This window comes from Polistes dominula, unplaced genomic scaffold (genome assembly GCF_049000335.1).
Source record: "Polistes dominula isolate Pdom_NZ unplaced genomic scaffold, Pdom_raw_medaka contig_49, whole genome shotgun sequence".
NCBI classification, from domain to species: Eukaryota; Metazoa; Arthropoda; class Insecta; order Hymenoptera; family Vespidae; genus Polistes; species Polistes dominula.
Window position 1 is genome coordinate 4,784,154 of NW_028300914.1, and position 25,008 is coordinate 4,809,161.

The window sequence follows — 25,008 nt, forward strand, 5'->3', positions numbered from 1 at the left end:
ATACTCGTAACGAGTATCGATCTAGAATCTTATATTAATCGATAGAATCGAACGCGCGCAATTTGATACAGCTAGTTACCGTATGATCATTTCGGATCGTACACTAATTTTATTATCTTTCTTTTTTGATAATAATACTGCAGTCGTTATCGCAAATAATATTTCAATCGACATAAAGCTTTGTTTTTTTTTGTATCTTATTTCTTTTTGAAATAATTATTTTCTTACATTCTTTTCGTGTTTTTGAATTTATTTATTATTATTTTCTTTTATTTTTATATCTTGGACAAACAAATTAAATACAAGTAAAATCAGAATTATTTTCAATAACGCTTATGCGTACAATTTATCTTTATAAGTTTGTTTTGAAATTATATTTGCATAGATCTATCGAAACAAACGATATTAAACGTTATTTTTCAAATTAAATATTGATGAACTAGAAAGAAATAAACTCTATATTATTGAAAAAACAAAGAAAAAATGCATTTTCTTTTCCGCATACTATACATCATATACATATAAATAATGAAGATATGTGAAAACGTATAATATCTTTCATTGTAACTTTACACACAAAGAATAAAACACGTTGGTAATATCGATTTCGTATAGCAAATTAAATCATGAAAAATAAGATCAATTATTCTTTTTTCCATTCGAATAAAATCTTTTTTCTTTATCTATCTCACTCTCTCTCCCTATCTTCCTTATTTGTTCACCTGATCCATATAAATTACCATTCGTAATAATTTCTAGATTTCAACTTATATATCGCAAATGGAAATACGATTACAGAGACACGAACGAACGTAATATCGCAGAAGTGTTTGCTACATTGACTCTTGTATCTTGAATTTCGAACACGAACCACTCCAATTAGAGTTGTACTCTGGTACTTCTCGTTCACTGCATCCTGGATCATTATTTATCGATTCACGTCGTTCTATCATCGAACGTTTCAAACGTTCGACTTTTTCAAATGAGGATAGACTATACCAATAGCAATTTATCAATGCAATAGTAGTAATAGTAAGATATGACGTATTAATTACGGAATATAGAGATACAGGAATTAAATTACATCCGTTTAATATTTCTATAACTATTTTTTTTTCTTCGGGTCAAACATTTCGAATGAAAGTTACATTTATATTGGATTTATAAAAATAATAATAGATAAACATAATTATATTATGTTTTTTTTTTTTATTATATTTCATTTATCTCGGTGATATATAACAATTTTTCATTTATTTATTCGGGTATATCTGTCTTAAGGGTTTCTTGTTAAATGTATATTGGCAAGCTGAATAAAGTTTTTAAATGTTCCGGTATTCGATATAATGGTTCTGGTATCTCTCATCCTTCCATTAATTAATGTTTAATTGAGTTTATCGCATAAAGTGTTAAATTGCGATTAAACGAAAAAGATTAAAATGATTGTATCGATAAATTATTCTTTTATATTAATGTTTGCTCGTACTTATTGTTACATACATCGTAGTACGTAAATGTATTGTAGGTAGATGTACCTACGTAAATACCTATCTACCCACCTGAATTTCTACCTGTCTAGTCTCTTCCTACCTACCAACAGAGTCCATTATCGTGAACGTTCGATCGTTGACTCACGCTGGACGCTCGAGGTAATGACGTTCATGAATATTTATCGCGTCATCGTTTGAATTCGCTGCATTTCTCTCGCTTCCTCTACATCACTTCCTACCCCCTATCTTCAATATCCTCACCATGCAATGTATATACATAATTTGTTCACAATTACATACACTATCGGCTAAAAGCCTTTGCTTAACTTAGCCGATTTCCTTTCGCATCAAATTAACTAATTATTATTCAAATGATCTTTGTCATTATATTATATATTATTTCTTTATCACTTTCATTTTTTACTGGTTTAAGGTTTAGTCATCATAAATACCAATTCTGCCTACCCTATCTGTTCGACTTTATGGATCCAACAAGAACTAATTTTGTAATACGAATTAAAGCCAAATAATATAGTTCTTATAAAACATATAATACTATCTTATAATTTTTAAATCTAGTTTAATTGTAAGACAATATTCAAAAAATTGTAATACAATTTCTTTTGTCTTGGAATTTCCGAATCATCATCCAAAAAATGACATACTCTTAGATAAATCCAATATAATTAATATTACAAGCTCAAAGAATAATAATATTAGAAATTTTAATACTCTTGAAATGAATCTTTGATAGCAATAATAATCAGAATTAAAATCGATGTTAGATTTGTCTGTCTGTAGTATGTAAGATGTAATATTAATCTTTTATGGCAATATCAATGGGTTATGTTACACAGCCACATACCATCATACCATCAGTCATTCCATTCCTTCCTGTCACCGTTAATACCAATTAGTTCTATTAGCTCGTATCTCTCATCTCTCTCTCTCTCTCTCTCGTATTTCATTTTTTTTCTTTTCATTTTTCTTTTCATTTTTCTTTTCTTTCGATTCCCCTAATACACAAGGCTAATCCATGAACGAGAACAATTCTCCAACGGAGATTCGATGTGCACTGATAGCGTGCTGCACTTCTAACGGTAAATCAAACGAATCGATACACTTAATCTGGCATCTCTAGGCAATAGGACGTTCGTTGGCCCATCCCTGTATAGAAAATTTATGACTCGGCGGACGATCGCGAAACGATAACATCGATAAATTGCAGTTAGTCGTGATCATCGAGAAATTCTTGACCATCTTCTTTTCCCATAGTTTTTATCATCCTTTAAAATATCTATCTTTTGGATTACTTTTATCTCTATGTTAAATCTTTCTATATATCCCTTCTAATCTCGTATTTTAACTTTTAAATATTATTGTTAATATTTCTTTTTAATTTATTCGTCGGACATCATCAAGTCGTAATCTCAAATTTTTTGTTTACTTATTCAATTGTAAAACATTTTTATTTTCTACCAGAAAAAAAACGACAAACGGCGGTTAACAATATTTTATTAACATAAATACTTCAATGTACGGGTATATAAAAATCTGCCGTATTTAGCGATTAATAAATTGTGTTAATTTTTTTTATTGCATTATTTATATTTTATTGAAGGAAAAATGACGCATGCAATACCATCTGTGCTTTTCAAACGCTGCAATAAGCAATTAATCGTTTTTATAACTCTCCAATAAATTTTATTCGATAATTAACCTGAAACCCTTTGTTTTTAAACGCCTGTTCTAAAAACTATTAGTTATTTTAGAAAAAAAATGTAAAAAAAAACACAATTCTCCTCAATTTTATTCTCAAAAAAAGTATAAACTGTACAAACAATCCTCCTAAAGTATATAATCAAGTTTTTGATAACATTCTATAGTCTTACATGTATATATATATATACTACAAGTATTGTTGTTACTCGGTACATTTGTATTTTCGTATTTCTTTCGTTGCCGAGGATAGAGAAAAATATTCTTCGTCCGAATGCTAGGAATAGGATAGACGGGTAAGGTATAATAAAAAAGGAAGGAGTAAAAAAAAGTGAATAAAACAAAAACAAAAACCAAAAAAAAAGAAAAGAAAAACTGGAAGATGGTTGGAAAGAAGAAACACTCAACCGTTCGATGTGTATTTGTCTATTTTCTTTCGTTGATCTGAAAACATGAGGGAAAATACTAGCTAGAGGTACTAGTCCCGCCTAAATCTCGAAGAAAAACAAACATGGTGGCACCACCCCTATCCTCGTGTCACTGTCGTTGGAAAACACAAAATTTCTCTCTTTTCTGCGAACCCACGTTCGGCAAATAATTCTCTCTTTCTCGTAGAATTTCACTCTACCCCCCCTCTCTCTTCCTCCCACAACTGGTTAGTACTTTTTCCCTCTCTTTCTTTCTTTCTTTCTTCCTCTTCCTATCTCTCCATTCTCTACTTTTTTGTGTCTGACGCATTTGGTACCACGGGATGAGAAAATGCATCTAGCCGAGATTTCCTCGTAAAAAAACTCGTTGCATGTTGTATTCTTATCGCGTACCTCCTATTCCTCCCTCCCTTACTCCCTTTCACTCATACACCCTTTCGATTACAAATACGTAAATGAAAAATACTCGAATTGATGTAACATAAAACGACTACAAAACGTTTACCAATCCTTCTAACGAAATCGATAATAAGGACAAGCTTTACCTAACTAAAAGTATTCATTTGTACATAGGTGTTTGCGTTTTTTTTGCGTTTGTTATGTTGTAGAAAGAAAAAAAGAAAGAAGGAAATGAAGGAACATGGAAACTATCGAATTATCCTTTAAACGATTATTATTAAATAATAAATTTGACAGTTCTCTTTAGAATTGTTCGCCTAAGCTAACCGTTTTTCTTTGATCTCTCAGTTTCACGTGTACATATATACTCTTTAAACGTACACATAGGGTATACACACACGTGTATAGTGACTGAAACATGCCAAACGCTACGACGTTTAGCTGGCTTTGATCGGCGGAAAATTTATTTATTCACTCACGTGCACCGTGACCGTTTCAACGTGCAAATATCGTTTCTAGGGGAGAAAAAGCAAATAACTTGTATACCTACTTGTTGACCTCTCTAAAAGTTGTTAAATCTGTTTCGTGTTTCTTTACTGGCTACTTCTACTTTGTTTTCACTCTTTTTACAGACAAAAAAAAAGATGAAAAAATAAAGAACAGAAATAAAAAAAAAAATACGTTTAAGCTTTGAAAGCATTTGAATTTATTGAGCTCTCAATAATATAATAATAACCATGACCACATAAACGATGTGAAACTGGGTCAATGGCTTAAAATATGAAATTTGACTTAATCGTAAAGTGAAACAAACTGTTACCAATGAATTATACAATACGTAAAGCGAAAGATTTTCAAAGCTTTACGGCCCTTACGATCAGAAATCCTTTTATTTTCCATGCAACGTGTGGAAAGAGAAATATAGAATAAAAAAAAGAAGATCAAAAGATTTCGGAAATGAAAAGAGAGAGAAAGAAATAGGGTGTAAAAGAACACACACATACTTGTTCTAACTCGAATAATAATCTCTAGGACACGGTACTAATAACACCACACCACTATTCACCCTTGTCAACGATAAATGCTCAAGGGAGGATTCGAAAAGTACGCGTGACAACATCACCACCACCACCACCACCCTTCCTTCTAGAATTCGTTGTGGTTCGTTGATACTAACTGGCTACCCCATTAAACGCATACCGTGCCTTGCGTGATTCATAAGAATGATATTACATAAAAAGATGTGCTGGCTTTTCGAATAGGGGAATGAGAATTAGGGGTGTGGAGGTGTATGATTGGGGTTACGGTTAGGGTCTAAGATTCGGTCTTGGAGATTGGGGAGGCTGTGGAAGTGGCCGGGGGTTTGTAAGGAAAATATATATAGAAAATTAGTTCGTGCATCTGTCGCTTTTTTGATCTAACATAGAATAAGTCGACAGATAGTAGATCAGAAGAAACGTATACAGTTAGATTCGATGCGTAATCCCTTTAGCTTTTGCCCAATCGATGAGCAGAAATAACCGCAGTTCGTATTACTCAGAATTCATCGTTAGAATGCCTCTTGGGGATGTACGAGAATGTATGTTGAGAAGGAGGGTTGGGGGAACCGGGTGGCAGGGTGGACAGGGGGTGAAAGAAGTCTCGAGCGAGGAATACTTTATGAGGACGACAGATGTGTCCTAGGATTATCCCTTAAACACACACGATTTCTTTTTCCCCTCTCTCTTGCATCTTTCATTCGCGTTCAGGATAACTTAACATTCTCTAAAGTTTCTATGAGACTACAATTGCTGAAAATTTTTACGACTTAAGTGGATTGATCTATAATATTATACAAGTATTTGATACTGTTATAACATTTATTATATAAAATATTATAATTATATAATATAAATTATATAATACATATATAAATGTAAATGTAATATTTATTTAAAAAAAAAAGATATTTATGATAAAGTTATATAACAGAAAACAATTTCCATAATAAATTGAATTTAAATGATATCATTAGTATGTCAAATAAATTATAAGAAATTAAATTTAAATGATATTTCTTACTATTACATCACAATACATTTTTATTTCGTTGTTTAAACATATACGCGAAAGGATTAAATTTGTCCATAGGCCAATAACAAACCGAAATAAACCGTTTGCTATTTACTACGAGTAGAACTAGAATTTTCGGTACTCTCCATCGAGTTGCTCAGCACAAATTTCCATTAATCATTCGTTCGCATCGCGTTCGAAAGGTACCTGTATACGTGCTGTTACCTCGACCCAACTATTTTCCATGTCGTCGTTCGGCAGCTCGTAACGTGAGGAAATTAGCGCTTTATAACGCTCGCCCTCCGATAATCGTATCGGCCGCGTTCATGCTCGTTATACTGCCGATTTGCCTGGGGAACCTCCTTTCTCTGTAAATTCTCTATCTTTCTCTCTCTCTTTCTCTCTTATTCATGTATTCGTAAAACACATGGACTTCACACTCTTCTTATTTTTTACTTTTATTTTAAAAAACTTTAAAAGTAAAATTTTTATTCTACAAATTTAAAAGTTGAAATAATTCGATTCTTATTCGCCTTAGGACAAATCCATAAATAGATCTTTACATATAAAAATTCAGTATCCCATTATTGGTTTCCAATGAACTTCGAAACTACTGAACCGATCTTAATGAAATTTTTTTTATTTTGTGTTTTTTTTTTTTAACTTAGTACATAGGATAGTTTTTATAGGGATTATTTTTATTTTTTATTGCTACTTTAAGGATTTGTTATTTATAGGTTATCTAGGTCTTTAGGTAGTTTAAGTTTTCCATAGATGGCGCTGTATTACAATTCAATTATTTCGATATATTCACGTCATACGTTTTTTTTAGATTTTTATATTTTGTCCTGTATTATTATTTTATTTATTTCATTCTAATTGTGTTATTATTTTGTTTTACTAAACAACTTAGAATTATACTAAATCAACATTTTATAACAAAGTCACAGCAACACGTTATTGGAGCATGCCCCAGTATTTGTATAAATTATTTGCAAATTATTATAAATTATTATAATACCTATCGATTGTCAATGTAGAGGGAAAAAAAATATTTTATGTATGGTGGTTATTGAGAGGTAAAAATAAAAAACTACGTGAGAGAAAGATAAAAAGAAAAAAAGTAGGAAAATATAGATTTGGTTGGGAAAACGTATTACACTTTTCGTTTCGTCGGCGAAAATCCGTGAGAAAAATTGGCCGCGAGCGGTCAAGCGTGGATGGTGAAAACCATTACTCCTCTCGACTACAAATTTTTCCCTGTGAAAGCTGGCAAGGAACGTGCCACGAGAATTGAAATGGCGGTTTTCTATGTAGTTGGGAACTGACGCTATCCCGCCAGGGCTTCTCCCGTGTTACTTGCCGAGTACAATGACACCATGACGTGGAACGAAATATTCTTACGAGCTCAACTTTTCTATCGATCTCTCTTTCTATCTCTTTTTCTGTCTCTCTCTTTTCCTGTCTTTCTCTATCACTTTTTCTCTTCTGTTATATTACCTACTATGTGTACCCGGTGTTACGTAAATCGACGCTTCTACGTTCTTCGAACACGCGACGTTGATCTTATTCAAATGTGACTAGTCTTTTTCATTTGTACAACATTTAAAAAAAAGAAAAAAATGTATTATCATAATTTCCAATAAAACTATTACCTATGATAATAATACACTATCGTATATTACAAGTATAGTTCCATTTGAAATCGATATAATTAATATCAGAAGATCAAAATAGATAATAGATTGAATCGAAAAGATATTGGAAACTGTCGTATATGAATATGTAATTTTAATGGATAAAGGTATCTAGGGATGTTCCAGTTACATGAATGATGTATCTCAATGAAATGGAGAAAGTAACCTGATATCTAACAGTACATATTACGTTACTATCGAATAAAAACCGTTTGTTCTGTTTCCGTGTTGGATTTGGTGCTAAGAGGGATAGATAATTTTCTATCTAGGCTCACACACACACACACACATACATCCCTCCATACACACATGTATATAGGAAATATCGTAGAAAGATATATTTAACCGATAGGCTGGATTTCTTTAACGTTGGTTGTAGAAGGAAGCCGATTCTCGAGGCACGAGGTGGCACGAACCGGTGCTTTTCCACTGGGAAACGATACGTCTGACCGTTTGATTACCCACGTTATACCCTCGAGCTCTGGTAATTACCAGTCGAACGCGATATTCGTCACGCCATCTGGCATATCTCAGAGCGTGTGTAGCGCCATAGGATCGTATACGATCCTGGGACTTTACGACAAGAACGGAAAGGCTATCGAATATTCAGCCCTTTTTACATAGCAACTATCCCCAACCCTTGCTCGTTTTATCTTCTCTCTTACTCTCTCCTTCTATTTCTTTTTCTTTTTATTTCTTTTTCTTTTTTTGTTCTTTTTTTCTTATCCCCCTATTTTTTGTTTCAACCCGTCATACCTTTTCTATTCCCTCTTTTGGTTTTTTATTTTCCTCTAATTTCTTCTCAACTGTTATAATTTTTTAGTGTGTTAAAAGTGTGACGTCATGGTTTTTAAAATTACTCTCCCGAATTGTGGTCTTACTTGAACAGATTTTTCTCCCTCTTTTTTTTCTTGTTATATTTAAATTGTAAATATAAGGAAACTCAATATTAATAATTAGCATGCTTATCGTTTGATCAGTTCAGATATAATTATGGTTTTAAGTATCAAATTATTTAAGGGTTTTATGTAGTATAAGAAGATTTAATATTGTAATAATTAAAAATTCACTACAATTAAAATAAAAAAGATGCGAAATTATTTATCAATAATACAGCACATTTTTTTATTTTTTTTTTTATTAGATTAGTAAAAAAATAATTGCTATATTAAATATCGTCATGGTCGTAATTTGTAATAATTGTACAATCGATACTGGGTTTAAATCATTAATGAATTCTGTCTTGTTTTTTTTTCAAGGACAACGTGAATGGTTAACTGTATAATCTATCGAGAAAAAATTTATTCCACTTTTCACATATTAGAATTAGTATTGGCTAGTCCTTGCAATAAGATTCCCTTGTGGGAAGGTAAAAAGCCGAATGAACACAATTGAGACATTAAAGTTCTAACAGGTATTCTCTCTTGACGTTTACGATAGATGTCATAGATGTGGACAAAGGTCATCCAGGGCATTCCACGATCGACTCTATACATCCACCTATTATTGTATGTACTATACTATATAGGTACCTACACATCCAACTTTACGTTCGAACGTTTCGACTAGTTCCAAGTAGTATTAAAATTCAATGAAATCGTTAGGTTGTATTATTAACTAAGACATTTCTTTTTTCGTTGATTTTAACATTTGAAATCTAATTTATTTGATTGCGATTTAATCTAACAAGTACTACTAAATGTCATTATTTTGCTTGAATAAAATTTTTTTAAATTCTTATTTTCTTTCTTTTTACTTTTTTTTGTTTCCTTTCTCGTTTTATTTTTATATCATGATCTAAAAACGATATACGGTGGATATATTTTATACGAACAATGCATGATCAATATAATTTAGCAGAAAAACCAATGAGAGACAAGTCAACTTGGAGAAATAAAATAAAAATGTCGTGACGTTAAGCCCTTCGTAAAAGTAGGCTTGACCTACATAAATTCCTCGAATCTAGTTGGTTCGACGATTTGATCCTTTTTCACCCTTGGCTTCTACGTGTTCACGCCTCCTGTTCTCACGGCATCGTTCGCACGCATACTTAACACTTCATTTTCCTTTCTTATATGCAAGAATTTACTGCATTAAATGAATTTATTATTATATTAATTTACAACATTCTCTGTTGATAGATTTCAAAATTAAACCAACGGATCATTATTATGTTAATTTGTTTAAAAATCATTTTTAACAATACGATCATTTAAAATATTTTATTATTTTCATCGATATTTGTGTAAAATTTATAAATAATACTTTTATTTTCTAAAAAATAGTAGAAATATTACGTACAAGTAGAATTATTTTTACATTGATGATCGCGTAATTTTAATTCAGAGATAATATTTCAGATTTTACAAAAGAATTTTTTTTTTTCTCAAACGTTCACGTGTCACATTTTTAATTACACTTTTAATATTTTTCGACTGAATTTTTTGTTTTTTTTTCTTGCTCGTTTACGCAAGAACATTTTTTTATAATATATTGTAAAAGGTACATTATTTTATTTATACTAATTACAAATGTAGCTTATGTCGTTTTTTTTTAAAGACCTTTAAATCCTTGTAGACAAAAATAAATGATCAAGCAAAATTCGAAAAAGTATGAAATATTTTATAAAAGAGAAATAATTAATTACGTTCGAATAAAAAATTTTTTACATAATGATAAAAACAATATTTTGATTAAACGAACGTATAATTCTATCGAAATCATTACCATTAAAACAAAAGTTATTAAAATGTTATAAATTTCATTCTGAGAACAAACTACAATCGCAAGTTTTTTCTTTGGCTAATGAGTTATCATTATTATAGTAAACATTACAAATTTTTAAAGTGCTCATAGTGAAAGCGAAAGATAAAAAGGGACAAACAGAGAGAGAAGAAAGGGAGAGAAAGAGTGAGAGAGAGAGAATGAGAGAAATTCCTTCGTTTTCCATTAATCTGAACGCTAACAAACTATTCTCTTTTCTTTTTTTTTCCAAGTTAGGATGCGTTAATTCTTTCTAACAGAAGGTTTCCATACGATTCTTTCTAATTAGCACGGATGAGGCTCGTTATCTCTCGTAGAAAGGACGCGCGAATTATTTCTGCATTAAAAAGGTTATAATACCCTCGAGGACCGTCTTTGCTACTTGCAGAGTGATTATATCAGATTTTCCAGTAGCTCGGCCTGCATGACGCATAGTTCTTCGGTAGAAAGTAGTATTACCGGACGCTGTGTGTTTATTTAAGAGCCCTGAGGACTCGTAACATAACGAGAGAGTAAGAACATTCTTCTGTCACGTATAACGGATATGGGAAAAAGAAAAAGAATTGTGGGTGGAATGGAGACTGAGAAAGAGGGAGAGAGAGAGAGGAAAAAAGTGTAAAATAAATACGCAGTATGGTTGAAAACATCAAGGATTGTTTGTTATTCGAAATAAAGAAGATAACGAATATAGAGGTGCATACGTATCCTGTTATGCATGTGTTTACCCTTTCTTTTTGTTTTCATTAAAATATATTTTTAGCGATATATGTGCACGCGGAAAATGTTATGTAACGAAACAGAATCATGATAAAATATATATACGAGTATTATTATAATAATAATGAATAAAAAACAACATATATATATATATATACATATGCGTGCGTATATGTAAATAAAAAATACAATAGATAACCAAATAATACCGGGGAATGAACAGGGTTTTTCAAGAGTCATGAATTAATCTTTCACAAAAACTATACATCTCGTGTTATTTTATTCGACTCTTTTCGTGTTGCAAAAATCTTATAGAATATAATTTTTTAAACTAAAGAATTTAGAATATTTAAACAAAATGAAATATATCCAATTAATAAGATTTTCTTATACTTACTATTCACCTTATAAATTGAAAGAGCAACAATATTCGATTATAAAAAACAATTTAAATAAATTTGATAACAGTAAAAATGACATGGACCAATTTTTCATTAGATCAACAACAATTGGTGAATTTCACAATATGAAGAAAAAAGAAAAAAAAAGAAAAGGAAGCATGGATGAGAAAAATAAAGAGATCTTCTCGAGTAATAGTAGAACATCGTTGTAAACCGAGTCATGGCACAATTTTCCGACAATTTCGGATAATAACTTTTACATGTGAAATTGGTGTAATACGTTTTCCCAAGCGAGCACGACCAGCAGCCTAAAAATAGTAGTAGTAGTAGTAGTAGTGTGAGTTATGCAAAAAAGCAACTCTCTCTTTCCTTCCTTCTTTCCTTCATTCTTTCTTTCTTTCTTTTTTCTCTTCTACATTTCCCCGTGTCCGTAACAATCAGCGTTTATTGCCAGGTCAACCTTACCCCAGGACATATATACACACAGGCACACACACAGGCATATATCTTTGTATACCATACACCTGTACTTGCATTCTTCCTTCCACTTTTATACACATACACACATGTATATATATATATATATATATATATATATATGTAGATATAGTATATACGAAGCATCTGACTTTTTCTTAGCATCACTTATTCAAGTCTCCAGGCCAAACATCGTCGTATCTTTTACTCTAAACTCGCTTCTCGTATTTTCGTCGCACGTAACCCACCTATATCTTAGTTGTTTCACATATACTTTTTCATACTCTTTTCGTGTTAGGATGATCTATTTGTTGATGTGTTATTCAAGCGAGAATATAGGCCTCATATATTTTATATGCTTTTTATTTTACGCGTATTTAACATTTGTGTGTGTGTTTGTTTTTTATTTTTATTTATTTATATATTTTTATCCTATTTTCTTGTTAAAACTCTTTTTATTCAATGATTCGAAGGATAATCGAATACGCGATAATCGAGTATTCCAATATGAACGAATGAGAGAAAAAGAGAGAGATGAAGTGAGAGAGGAGGGGGGGGGGGAAATAGAAGCGGATATATTCAAGTGAGTTCTCTCGGCAATCTGTATTTTTCCAGTAGATCGTCAAATATTTTTCCAGAAATCGAGAGGCATCGCTAGAAATAGGATAAGGGGGAGTAAAAGGGAAACGAACGATTCGGAAGGGCTTTGCCCATTGGATTTTTACCACGAGAATTGAACGTAAATGCGCTTTTCGAATTTGATAGCGCATCGAACCTTGTGGTACCATACCATCGTGTATATTTTTATTTATTTTTTTCTTTTTTTTTGTTTATTTTTTTTTTGTTAAAATTTTAAAGGCCATCCAACCACCACTACTTTTTATTGCTGTTGCTATTACTTGCTATTGCTCGTATTTTTTCAAACGAAAGGCGTGGCGGCAGCGCGATGTGTGGTCTCACTCTTTCTCTGTGTTCGTTAGTTTGTACAACGTGGACGTGCAACAACCAATAGAAAAAGAGAATGTTGAAAACAAAAAAAAGATCGCAGAGAAAACCTGGGGAAATAAATTTTTTATTACGGATTTATCTACATCATATACCCTACCCTCTCTCTCTCTCTCTCTCTCTCTCTCTCTCTTTCTCTCTCTCTCTCTTTCGATTCCACGTTCCAATAGAAAATTTTCAATTTTACGCTCACGTAATTAATGTAAGAGTGAGTCTTTAATTTTTTGAAGTTATTAAAAAACAAAAAAACTAAAATAAAAGAAAGGAAAAGAATTAAAGAGAAAGCAAATTTTATTGAAACAAAAATAAGTGGGAAAATATTTTAATAGTAATATTTTCGGTAGAAATATATTAATAGATTGAAGATGGATTTCTGCATGTGGGATCTATCAAAATTGTATTTCATTTTCAGTGTGAGATGATACAAGAGAAAATAAGGTCACTCTTTGAGATCGAAAATTTTCATGATGAAGGAATTAAACTTTCTCTACAGGATCACATAAAACGGGATCTCGTCGAATTGAACCCTGTATTTTTATTTTTTTTTTTTGCAATTTTCTTTTTCTCTTTCTCTCATCGACTTGAAATTCTTTTCTCTTCGCGCAAAAGCATTGTCCCGTCATTGGAATTCCAAACGGACGAATACCTCTATATAATTAAAATATTACTGCATTCCGTGCAATCCAAAACGAATAGTTATTGAAAAGAATAGAAGAACAAAGGAAAAAATTGTTCCTTATCTTTATAAAGGACTTTAAAAATTTGATGAATTCGTGAAATTGTTAAAATAATAAAAACAAAAACTTTGATAGAAAAAAAATTAGTAGGTTCGCAATTACAAATAATTCGCAGAAAGGTCCACATTACGATCAAGTAAATAAAAAATAAAAAAAATGAAAAAAAAAAATTAAAATTCAGGAAATTTTTAGGAATGCAAATGAAAATAAAAAATTAAAATACCCAAATATCAATATTCTCACACGGATATTTGAAAGCTCCCAGTTGGACAGGTAAACCTTGCAAAAAAAAAGAAAAAAGAACAAAAAATAAAATAACAAACATTTTATTCTCACGAGATAAATCAGTGAACAGAAAAACGATGGGAAAAATGAACGAATACACGACTACCATCACTACACACTACTGCTGCCTGCTTTTTTAATTTTTTTTTTTTTTTTACACTTTCACGAGTGTAACGTTACAATGACACTAGGATTATGAATGGAAAGGAGCTTTGGTGGAGCGTGATTTAAAAAAAAAAATAAATTTACAAATTTAAAAAAAAGAGAAAATAAAAAATAAGTCAAAAAAGTAAAGATACATGTGAATACAGCGATTTAACATTTGTGAATACAACCATGGAGCTAGCTTTCCTATCTCATTGTCTGTTTACACGGTGACCGAACGAGTTAACGGGCTTTATTTTCACCTATCTACCAACTTCACAACGAGAAATCTCCTAGCCATTTTGTACCCTCTTTTCTACCACTCTTTCTTTTTTCTTTTCTCTTTTTTTTCCTCTTCCCTTCTTTGCTCCCTAGTTTTGTTCTTTTTTGTTCTCTTCTGTTATTTCGTCGTCCTTTTTCATTTTACGTTTCTAGGATATCCGGGAAAGTAATAAATTATTTCTCCCTTTTTCCTCATCATCCGGCATACCTTGACTTATACTTCATTCGCGTGTAAATTTGCACGCATATAATGTCAGCCGTCTTTTCCATGCATAGGAGATTGCGAAAACGTAAATATAAGGATTTAACTATGAAGAAATAAAAGTGGTAAAGGATGGGGTATAGAAGATGAGGATAAATAAAGAAAATATAACATTTTAAAATATATTTTTAAAAAATGAGTCTTGTGTGTGTTTTTTTAAATAAAAATTTTCAATTTCTTATTCGACGTATTGGCCTCTTTTATTCTCTAATATCGATTTTTTTGGATATTCAATTTTTTAACGTACAATTCAATTAATCAATCGCCAAACAAATAAGAATTGGTGATATTTTCAATATTTTAGATGTAAATTAATAACAAAGCCATTACCAGTTTCCAGAATATTAATAGTTGGAGCAGATGTTATGTTCTCACCGATAGAAATCTAATACGTATTAAAGATATCACGAAAAGTAAAAAGCGTTTTAACGAATAAATAATGTTATATAAAAATAAATACTTTTCTTTTATATTCTTTATCTCTACACAAGATTATTAAAAAAATTTTTTAAATTAAACAATACTCGATTGAATCAATATAAAAATGAAAACCCCCATCAGAAAGAGCAAAACGTTACTACGAATAAATTACATCCGATATATCCAATTGTACGCTCATTGATCAAACAAATTGATGAACGAATGAGAATATATGTATAAATGTTACAATGTAAAGAATCCGGGCATTGCATGGAATTTCCAAAAGGGTTTTAGTCGATCTAGAATTTATGCATCAGTTGGATGTTTTGGCAGTGTCAGGGTTTTTTGAACTGAATACTTCTGACATAACTCTGACATAACTCTAACGCAATGTGATATGCTCTTTAAACATAATCAATTGAAGTATATATTTTAGAATGACCAAAACCCTCTGGACATTCTATAGATTGACCGGGCAGTATACTAAAAACATGCTCAAAATATACATTGCCAATCTTAACGGATATGTTATAGAATATCTCGTGCAAACTATAAAATATCCGTATTTTGCAATTTGACCGGAACATACATACATATATATATATATATATATATATATATATTTTCTTTTCTATTGTCTACCTATAAAATAAAATTTTAAAAGTAAAGTTGAACGGTTATTGAAAAATATTATCTAGGTTAGTAATGAAATGAGACAAATGGACTTTATGATTCGACTGAAAATGATCACGCTGATAGAAAATAGAATTCGTGTATCCTGTCGAGAGAGCAAAACGTTGTTACGCTTGTTATGCGGGGTTCTCGATCGCGGGGAATAGGGAAAATACAAAAAAAAATATATATACCCCTCCGATAGGTATCGTTAATTACAATGAATTACGAGAAACAGCTGCCGCGAAAATATCGCAAAGCTTGTGCGTTCGAACGTACGCGCGCCATATGCGTTTCACTGGTTGCACGTTTACGCGAGCGAGGGAATCAGGGTAAACGGGGAGAAATTTGGTTGAGGGTTGAGAGAGAGTGAGAGAGAGATATTGGAGAGGGTTCAGGGGTTGGATGAGGAGAAGGGTTGGACGCGAGATAGATCGAGGCGATAAATTTTCAACAATTGAAAACCACTGGACATAGAATTTTCGGGTTAAACTATAACGACAGTACATGGTACCGCTAATCAACGATATAATTGTTTTTGCCGTTCTCATGCGAGTTATTATCTCGAGGTATCGATAAAGTTGACCGAAAAATAAAAAAAACAAAAAAATAAAAGTTTATTAAATTCTACAATAATCGAAACGAATTGGTATACAAATTGTAAAATTGTATTTTGAAATTGCACAATATTGGTACAATACTGATCGAACAACAATCATTCTATCAGTCAAAAATCATAAGTAATTTCCAATTATGAAACAACAATAAAAAATATGAAATCAAAATAAAATAATCTCTACAGAATTATGGGAATCGAAACGAATGGCGAGTATAGAAATTGAGAGAGATAAATAGAGAAGTATTACATGGCAATTCAACGGCCATACTCTAGGACACGGTTCGTGTTAATACAGAAAATCCTGACTAAAGCCCCCATTTAACAGGCAAGATTACGGGTAATACACCTGATAAGGATTATAGTGAGTTCACCTCCTTTCGTCTCTCTTTCTTCCTCTCATTCCCATCATCTCGTTCCATCGCGTACTGCAACCTATCTCACTTTCTCTCTCGCTTACTCTCATAAAATAAAATACCTGGGTCGAGACCGGAAGGGAGAAGAGAGAGAGAGTTGGGTCTTCGCATAACGGAATTGTCCTCGTCTTTGAATAATTAAGCTTCTTTGCCTCGCGGGCAAAGCTCCGAACCGGCGATTCCGCGCTTTGCTAGGGAAGGAACCTTCGAGAAATGGGGAATGAATGTGGGGAGTGGGGATGAGGGTAAGAGTAGGAGTGAATTCTAAGAGGTGGAGTGACTTTATCAAAGGTACATTACTAATTCTCGTCCCATCGAATTAAATGGCCGAAACGTGCAACTTTCGCAAGTCTCGGGTGTTCTTCATCTTCCATTTTCATTTATCATACACCCTCCCTTACTTCTTTCTTTTTTTACTTCTTTTCCTATTGTTTCTTTTGTTTTCTCTTTTTTGCATTTTCTTAGTTTTTAAAATTTGTTTCTTTCCGGATTAATATCACGTTCGTAAAACTGTGGATACTTTGTTAACTGGACGTAACTTTGATCCTAATTATCAAAGAACAACCCAAGAAGAAACACATTCTGTATGGTTGGTCTCTCCTCCAACCCACGAAACTTCCGACTTGAACGACGTAATTATCGAACAACGTACTAGACCTAACTACGAGATGCACATTTGTAGGGCGTAATCACTTCCCCTTCGTATGGCTGTGAAATTGCTACTAAAAGGTATCACGACACTTGGCTATTACCGTATCTTCTCAAAATCGATCGATTATTTTAATCAAAACTTTTCATTAATCTTTTTTAATATATATATATATATATATAGAGAGAGAGAGAGAGAGGTATATCCACCTGTTTAAACGAATGGGAATATTATTCGCGATATTATTTCGAAATTAAATAATTCTCTGATTTATTTATTTTCTTAATAATATTAGAAACTCAAACAAGAAAGATTATTTTAATTACAGTTACAAATTATGAATATTTTTGAAATCATACGATTGACAATAGATAACAAAATATTCGAACTATAGTACACTAAACCACAGCCATTAATCTCAAACAGATAAATAAGCAAGCAATATTCATCGAGTACATGGATAATGGAACTAACACGTTTCGACAGCAAGCGTTAGGTAGAGCAATAGGATGTCGATGAATCAGCGATAATATCCGAATCGAAATTGGATATTTGATAAGCAAATGCGACGCGAAGTTAATCTCTTGCATACCGATACATACAAACGTTAGATATTAATCAATTGAAATGTCCTAATAAAATAGAAACTAAGTACTACTATGTGTTAATACCGAGAAAGTTTCAAATTGGCTCACAGATCTATCTTAATTAATGGAATTGCAAATGTTTATTCCCATATTTTTCATGATTTTTTTTTAAGCTTTCCATGGATCAGGATAATAAATTTTCCTAAATTAACGCATTTCGTGCTAATTGTTTTCAGCAATAATTTTAAATCGTTATCGTTTCATCATGTGTCTATTTAATTTGATAATCAATTAAATGACAATTGAAATTTATCACTGTTGTGAGTGATTTTCAAAATTAATTACTTATCTCCTAGACTTTTATCGATTAAATTTTCTTCTGTACTTTAAAAAACGTCCCTGGTTGATTCTCGTTATTCTATACGTTGAATAAATAACGTGTAATCGATTTTTAAAATCGTCTTGGGGAATCATAGAAGACTTTAAAAAGTTTGGGGTTAACTTTCAGTTACATATTTTTACATAATTTATTAGCCGTTTTAATGTCTTAGAGACCGAAGTTAACAAAAATGTTACGTTTAATGTTGAAAAATGTTCTATAAAGAATTATTATAGGTAGCACGATATTTCGTGAATTTCTTTTTCATTCCCTTTTCTCATTCTTTCGTAACAGCTTTGTTTTAGTCACGAGATGACGAAGAAACATTTCTTCGGAAAATTGCATTTCACGTCACGATTCAAGCATCCGGTAATACAATGGTATCATTATTACGAAGGAAAGTCGACGTGGTTGTGTAGAGAAAAAGAGGGAGAGAGATAGAAAGATAGAAAAAGAGAGAGAGAGAGAGAGAGAGATCCGTTGAGTATTCTTTTTCATAATACCACACAGCATAAAATGAAATTTTTCGTCTCGAGTGAAATCCGCGGATCTAGGAGAATAACCATACACGAGTTGACTCTTATATTTGAAAATATAATAATATCGTAAAATTCCTTATACATTCGGAATTTTACATAGAAATAATTATATCTATCGAACAATTATTAATTGCATTTCATTGACATCTGACTATGTTACATTTAATATCAAAGGAATTTTATAGATTGTCCCAAGTACTCGCATAGAAATTAACAACTATCCTTTGATGTTATTACAATTCAATTAAATTGTCATAATATGGGGGTTATTTTAAGAAGTAAAAGAACATTTTTCTTTTTGTTTTTTTTTCTATCATTAACGATCGAATAATAAAATTTAACGGGTTGGTAACAAATAATATAAATACGATTTCAAAAAATTGAGTACAATGGAATGAAATTTATATGGCACAATCAATGATGTATAGTTAATTAAATGAATAATTTTAGAAAATATTTAAATTATTCGAATTTATCGATTTTTCCCAATCAACGCATTCGATCGATTAGTAGATTTTTCTTCCAATTTACCAATACATCTAAAAGTTAACTGAGCGGTACGGTACACTCGTATATTGTGGTTTAACCAACAGCGAATAGCATTCTCTTTTTAAAGTGCAAGTAATTGTCTTTTAACTTTCACATCAAATATACGTACAAAAATATACGTTAAAAATACATAGATATATAGAAACTTTTACTCGTTCGCTATAATTCTATTCAATTACAACGTTACAAGTACTTACATTCTCTCTCTCTATCTATCTCTCTCTCAACCTCTCCAACCCCTTCCTCATTTCACCATTTCTATAGAAAACCACAAAAACTGGAAACGAAAGAAAATAAATGTGTTAGGTGGTGGAAAAAGTTGATGAAAAAAAATTCAACACGAAAATAATGAAATTCGCACGAATTTACGTAACACGTTTAAATTATTTCTCTCTCTCTTTCTCTCTCTCTCTCTCTCTTTCTCTCTTTTGTGAAAATAAAAAATAAAAATGAGAGGAGAGAAAAGGGAAAAAGGTATGTTACAATTTTGCTAGAGGAAAAAAATGTAGTAAGCAAAAGGAAAATATTATTCGATAAAATATATATACGAGATACTAGATATGTACTTATATCGATGTCTCGAAACCCTTTCAAGTACAGATGGATCGATGGAAGAGGAAGGGCAATTGGCAAAATTATACGTCGAGAATACCGGATAAATGGATGACTATCGCTAGAAGGTCTATTTTGTAACGTACAATCAATTCCTAAATTCTATTACAGTTTCATGATTTTGTCTAATAACAGCTATATTCATCTAATTTAAATATCCCTAACTACTAAGATAGCACACCTATCCCTTTAAATTGAATTCGTGTATCATACTATCTCGAAGTACAATACTTTTCATAATTTTTGAAACAAAGAAAAAATTTCGTTTTCGACCTAAGTCACGAAAAAAGAAACCAAAAGACAAATAGAAAGAAAAGAAGAAGATGGGAAAATGTTTGATCTTTATCGGATAAATAGAAAAGACATATCAATGAGACTGTCAGTAAAAATCACGATCATGAAAAAGGATTTAATATCTTAAACTCGAACGAGTACTGTAGGATATATGACTGAAAACGTACACATTAAATTTATACACACGCGACGGTGGTAACACACATAGAGAGACACGCACACGGATATATCAATGGAATGATAGGAATATAAGGGGGTAGGGGGAGGAAAGGGGTGATTCAACGATTCAATATCTGTCTCGGGTAGATACCAACGTATAGAGAAATTTTGACGGTGAAACAAATAGAAAGTATCGTTCCAGCTAACGAAGCATCGATCCATAAATTGAATTTTCACTCATACCTACATACATATATGTATATATAAGTGTATATATATATATATACATACCAAAAGAAGAAAGAAAAAATAAGCGGGAACTGGCTTGTTTTTCCTCTTGATCGTAGTTGGTAGTAGTTGGTAGTAGGTTATATCGTTGAGAAAGATCCTTGATAGAATTAGTCCTTTTATTCCCGTTTCCGTGAATAATTTTCTTTTTTTTGGTCCTACAACCGGAAGAGCCCTATGGTTTTAAACATAAACCGAAGGTCGATCGAAGTTGCGCGCACTTTTTCGCGCCGTTCACCGCAATGACGGTAACACAATGCGGTAGACAAGTACAATTTCGAATAAATATAATAATAATTAATTACTATGATAGTTTTTTGTATGTCGATTTATATGGAATACACTTGATTAAAACTGTTTTTTGTCTTTTCTTTTCTTTTTTTGAATTAACATTTTTAGTTTTGTGATATTTAAAATAAACACAATCGGTAAAAACCGATAGTTTAATTTACTTTTGTTATTAAATTTGTTCCGTTTGTTTTTCTTGTATATTTGTCGACTTTATCGTTGTTTAATAATTTTCTTTTTCTCCACTTCTTCTTCTTCTTCTTCTTTTCAACGCGAATTATCACTTTCACCAGTAACACCATCGATCGAATAGATCTCGATTGTTCACCATATTAAAATCCATTGATGAGATAGAAATAGAGATGGAGTAGGACAGAGGAAAAGGTAGATAGAGAGAAAGAGATTAATATAAGATAAAGAAAGAAAATATTGAACGATCGAAAAGTACACTAGATCGATCGTCCTTCATCGTCCTTAAAATCGATATTACGCGAATCCCCATCCCGTAATATATCCCGAATAAGAGAGATCACTCCTTTCATAGCTCACTATCCGTCACACTCGCGAAAAGAGGTCAAAGATATAAGACTATTTTCAGGGAACTCGACTCCTCCCATTGGAAGAAATAAAAAAAGAAATACGCACACTACAAGAGTCAACCTTTTCTTCTTCTCTTCTTATTCTTCTTCTTTTTCTTCCTCTTCTTATTTTCTCAACAAAAAAAAAAAGAAAAAAGAATAAATGAGAAAAAAAATAAAAATCAACAAAAACTAATCAATCTTCTGGCAATCCAATCTCACTAAAAAATAAAAGAACAAAAACAAAAAAGAAAAAAAAGGGAAGAAAACTTGTAAAAATTATTGAACTAGAAGGAAACAGAAGAAAAAGAGATCACTTCTCTTTCTCTCTCTGCCACTCCTCCCTTGTGTAACAACAACACAACAAACTGTAAACTCAACGAAACAAAAAAAGAAAATAGAGAAAGAAAAAACGCATCTAGTAAAAAAAAAAAAAAAAATATGTGAACGTGCCCCGACAGGTAGGGTTTGCCCTACGTTACTCCTCCTTTTAACAAATTATCTTTCCTTTGAAAATTCTTTTGTTGCCGCGCGAGGATGCGCGCGAACGAGCCGCCAAAGAGAACGGGCCGACTGACTGGGGGCAGGGGAGGAGAGGGTTTAGTAGCACGGTACGGGGGTTGGGTTAGGTGAGGGTGTTAGGGGGTATATATATATATATATACTGTTAAAAGCGAACGTACGAAGAACGTTGGAATGAAGGAACGAACGAACACGAGCCGACGTGAATGCGCAAGCGACGCGTCGTGTTGTTGGAAACCGACTAAACCCTGAGAGCCGTCCTGCACCCCCGGCTACCGCGCATGCCCCTTCTTCCGAACCCTACGCTAACTCTCCTGCTCCACCTCCTTCTCCACCACCTAGAACCTCCAACCTCCAACCCACCCCCTCATCCACGTACTCATTCTCATACTCCTCCTATTTCACTACCACCACCACCACCACCACCACTACCATCACCATCACCATCACAGCCACCACCACCCAACGCGTGCCATCCTCCCTCCTACACCAATCCCACCTCAAAACCACCGGTGACTTCATCTTTTTTTTCTTCTCTACATCCCGAAAAAGCCCTTTTTACTTTTTCTTACTATTTCTTTCTTGTCTTTCTTTTCTTTCCTTCTCTCATTTGGATTTGGATTTTTATTTTTATTTTTTTTATTCTTTTTTCATTTATCGAAGAGCTCTCTATCTCTCTTTCTCTCTCTCTCTCTTAACATTTTTCTCTCACACTTTCTCTGGTCGTAGTTGTCAGAGAATTTTCTTCTACTTCGAAATCGAAATGGCGAATCCAGATTTATTTGCCCATCGGCAATATATTTACAACTCCGGGCGTAGGAAAAGTGGATCGTTAGGTGAGTTTCCTTTTTTTATTCTTCTTTTACTTATTCTTCAAAGATAGAGCTTCTATAAATCCCCCACCACCCATCTCCCGTTCACTCCTCATTTCTTTTTTTTATATTTATGTATTTCTTTTGCTAGTTTTTTTTTTCTTTTTCTATACGAGAAAATATTACGAGAAGTATAATGATTAATTGCGACGCGATAACGTAGGGGTCTGCTTTGGGTAAGAATTAATTGTTAAACTATAACAAAAGAAAGAAAAAACATCTACTGACGTGTACCAACTTATTTTGACAGATTATACTGATATCAATAATAAACATAATGTGTATATTACATATATTATGTACTTTAAGTTTGGTATATATTCATGCGCGCATACATACATACATACATATAATTATAAATAATATTTTAAAGGTATTAAGGGTGAGTTTATGATAAAGCGAGGGAAAATGAAAATTTCACGGCGCTACTTGAGACGGGAAGAGGAGGATGGAGGGGGAGGGAAGGAAGGTTCGAAATATCTGGAACGTAGAAAACACGTGCATTTGAATTTTCATGCCAAACCTCGAAGAAGTAAACAGGCTGGAAATTGTGGAGCAACGTTGAAACTTAAACGATCCACCAACCATAGTTCTAAATCATATAAACTTTCTGATAAATACGAAAGTATATATATATGTGTTTGTAGAAATGTATGCACATAAATGTATCAACGTAAACGTAAGAACGTGAATCCATGTATTCTCATCTGAACGTTTAAAGAGAAGTAAACTGGATAGCAAGGTAAAGGGGAAGTGAAGTGATTGTTGAGGATCGGGACGCGGTGGGTTGAGGGAGGGGTTAGAGGTTAGGGGTGGATGAAGAAGGAAATTCGTAGGAAGCGCTAATGGAACGTGGTGAAGCTGTGGCTGCTACTGCGGTGTTGGCGCGATCCTCAAAACCACGTTGAACTTGAGAAAGCCTTGCTCGGAAAGTATCCTACGTTGAGATTAAGAAGAGTGGCCGATAAGAAATAAGAGTTAGAAGGGTAGAGACGAAGAAAAAGAAAAAGAGGGAGATAGAAAAAAAGAAAGAAAGAAGTAGGATGAAAAGGGTGATTAATTCGAAGACGCACTTCTCTTACACTTCTCTTCCCTTTGAGTGAGGGGAGCTTCGTTAAAATCGCGATTCATAGCACGAAAAGCGAGAATAAGCGATCGGACAATGAAAAGAGGGTTGAAAGGGTTGCCAAAAAGAGATTGCGATATCTATCATCCCTTCTTTCTCTTTCTTTCTTTCTTTCTTTTTTTTTTTCTCATTATTACCACTGGTTCCTCTCATCAAGAGGCTATTGATTTTATTCTTCTACAGGTGCTTCTCTCTTTCTTTCTCTTTCTTTCTCTTTCTCTCTCTCTCTCTTTCTCTCTCTCTCTCTCTCTCCCTTGCTCGCATCTTCCTTCTCGAAAAATCTTCGAGAGCATTTTATTTTTTTATTTTTTTATTCTTTCTTTTCTATTTTGGAAGGGTCCTTTTTTGTTTTTCATTTTTCCTCCCTACCCTTCTTTCCCTTTTTTTCTATTCTTATTCTCAGTCGCGTAATCGTCGTCATCGCGTTGTCGTTTATTCACCAAGAAGAACACTTCAATTTTTCATCTCGAAATCACAACAATGCTGGCTCGTTAAATCCCTTTTCTTCTCTTTCCCTTTTTTTACTAGTTCTTCTTCTTCTTCTACTCTACTTCTACTTCTACTTCAATATCTTCTTATTTTTT

At 32.5% G+C, this 25,008-nt stretch overlaps 1 protein-coding gene across 2 annotated transcripts in view; it reads right to left on the reverse strand.

The window, feature by feature from the left end:
- Positions 1–22,672, reverse strand: part of LOC107065052 (igLON family member 5) — a 74,629-nt gene extending 51,957 nt beyond the window's left edge. Inside the window, exons 1-2 of one of the 2 annotated variants that reach the window (XM_089179810.1) lie at positions 21,042–22,672; positions 19,883–19,962 (exon numbers count right to left, since the gene is read on the reverse strand). The gene's annotated coding sequence lies outside the window, so the exon portion shown is untranslated. The remainder of the gene's footprint in view (positions 1–19,882; positions 19,963–21,041) is intronic. The other variant, XM_015318354.2, reaches the window with a different exon arrangement.
- Between the last annotated feature and the right edge of the window lie 2,336 nt (positions 22,673–25,008).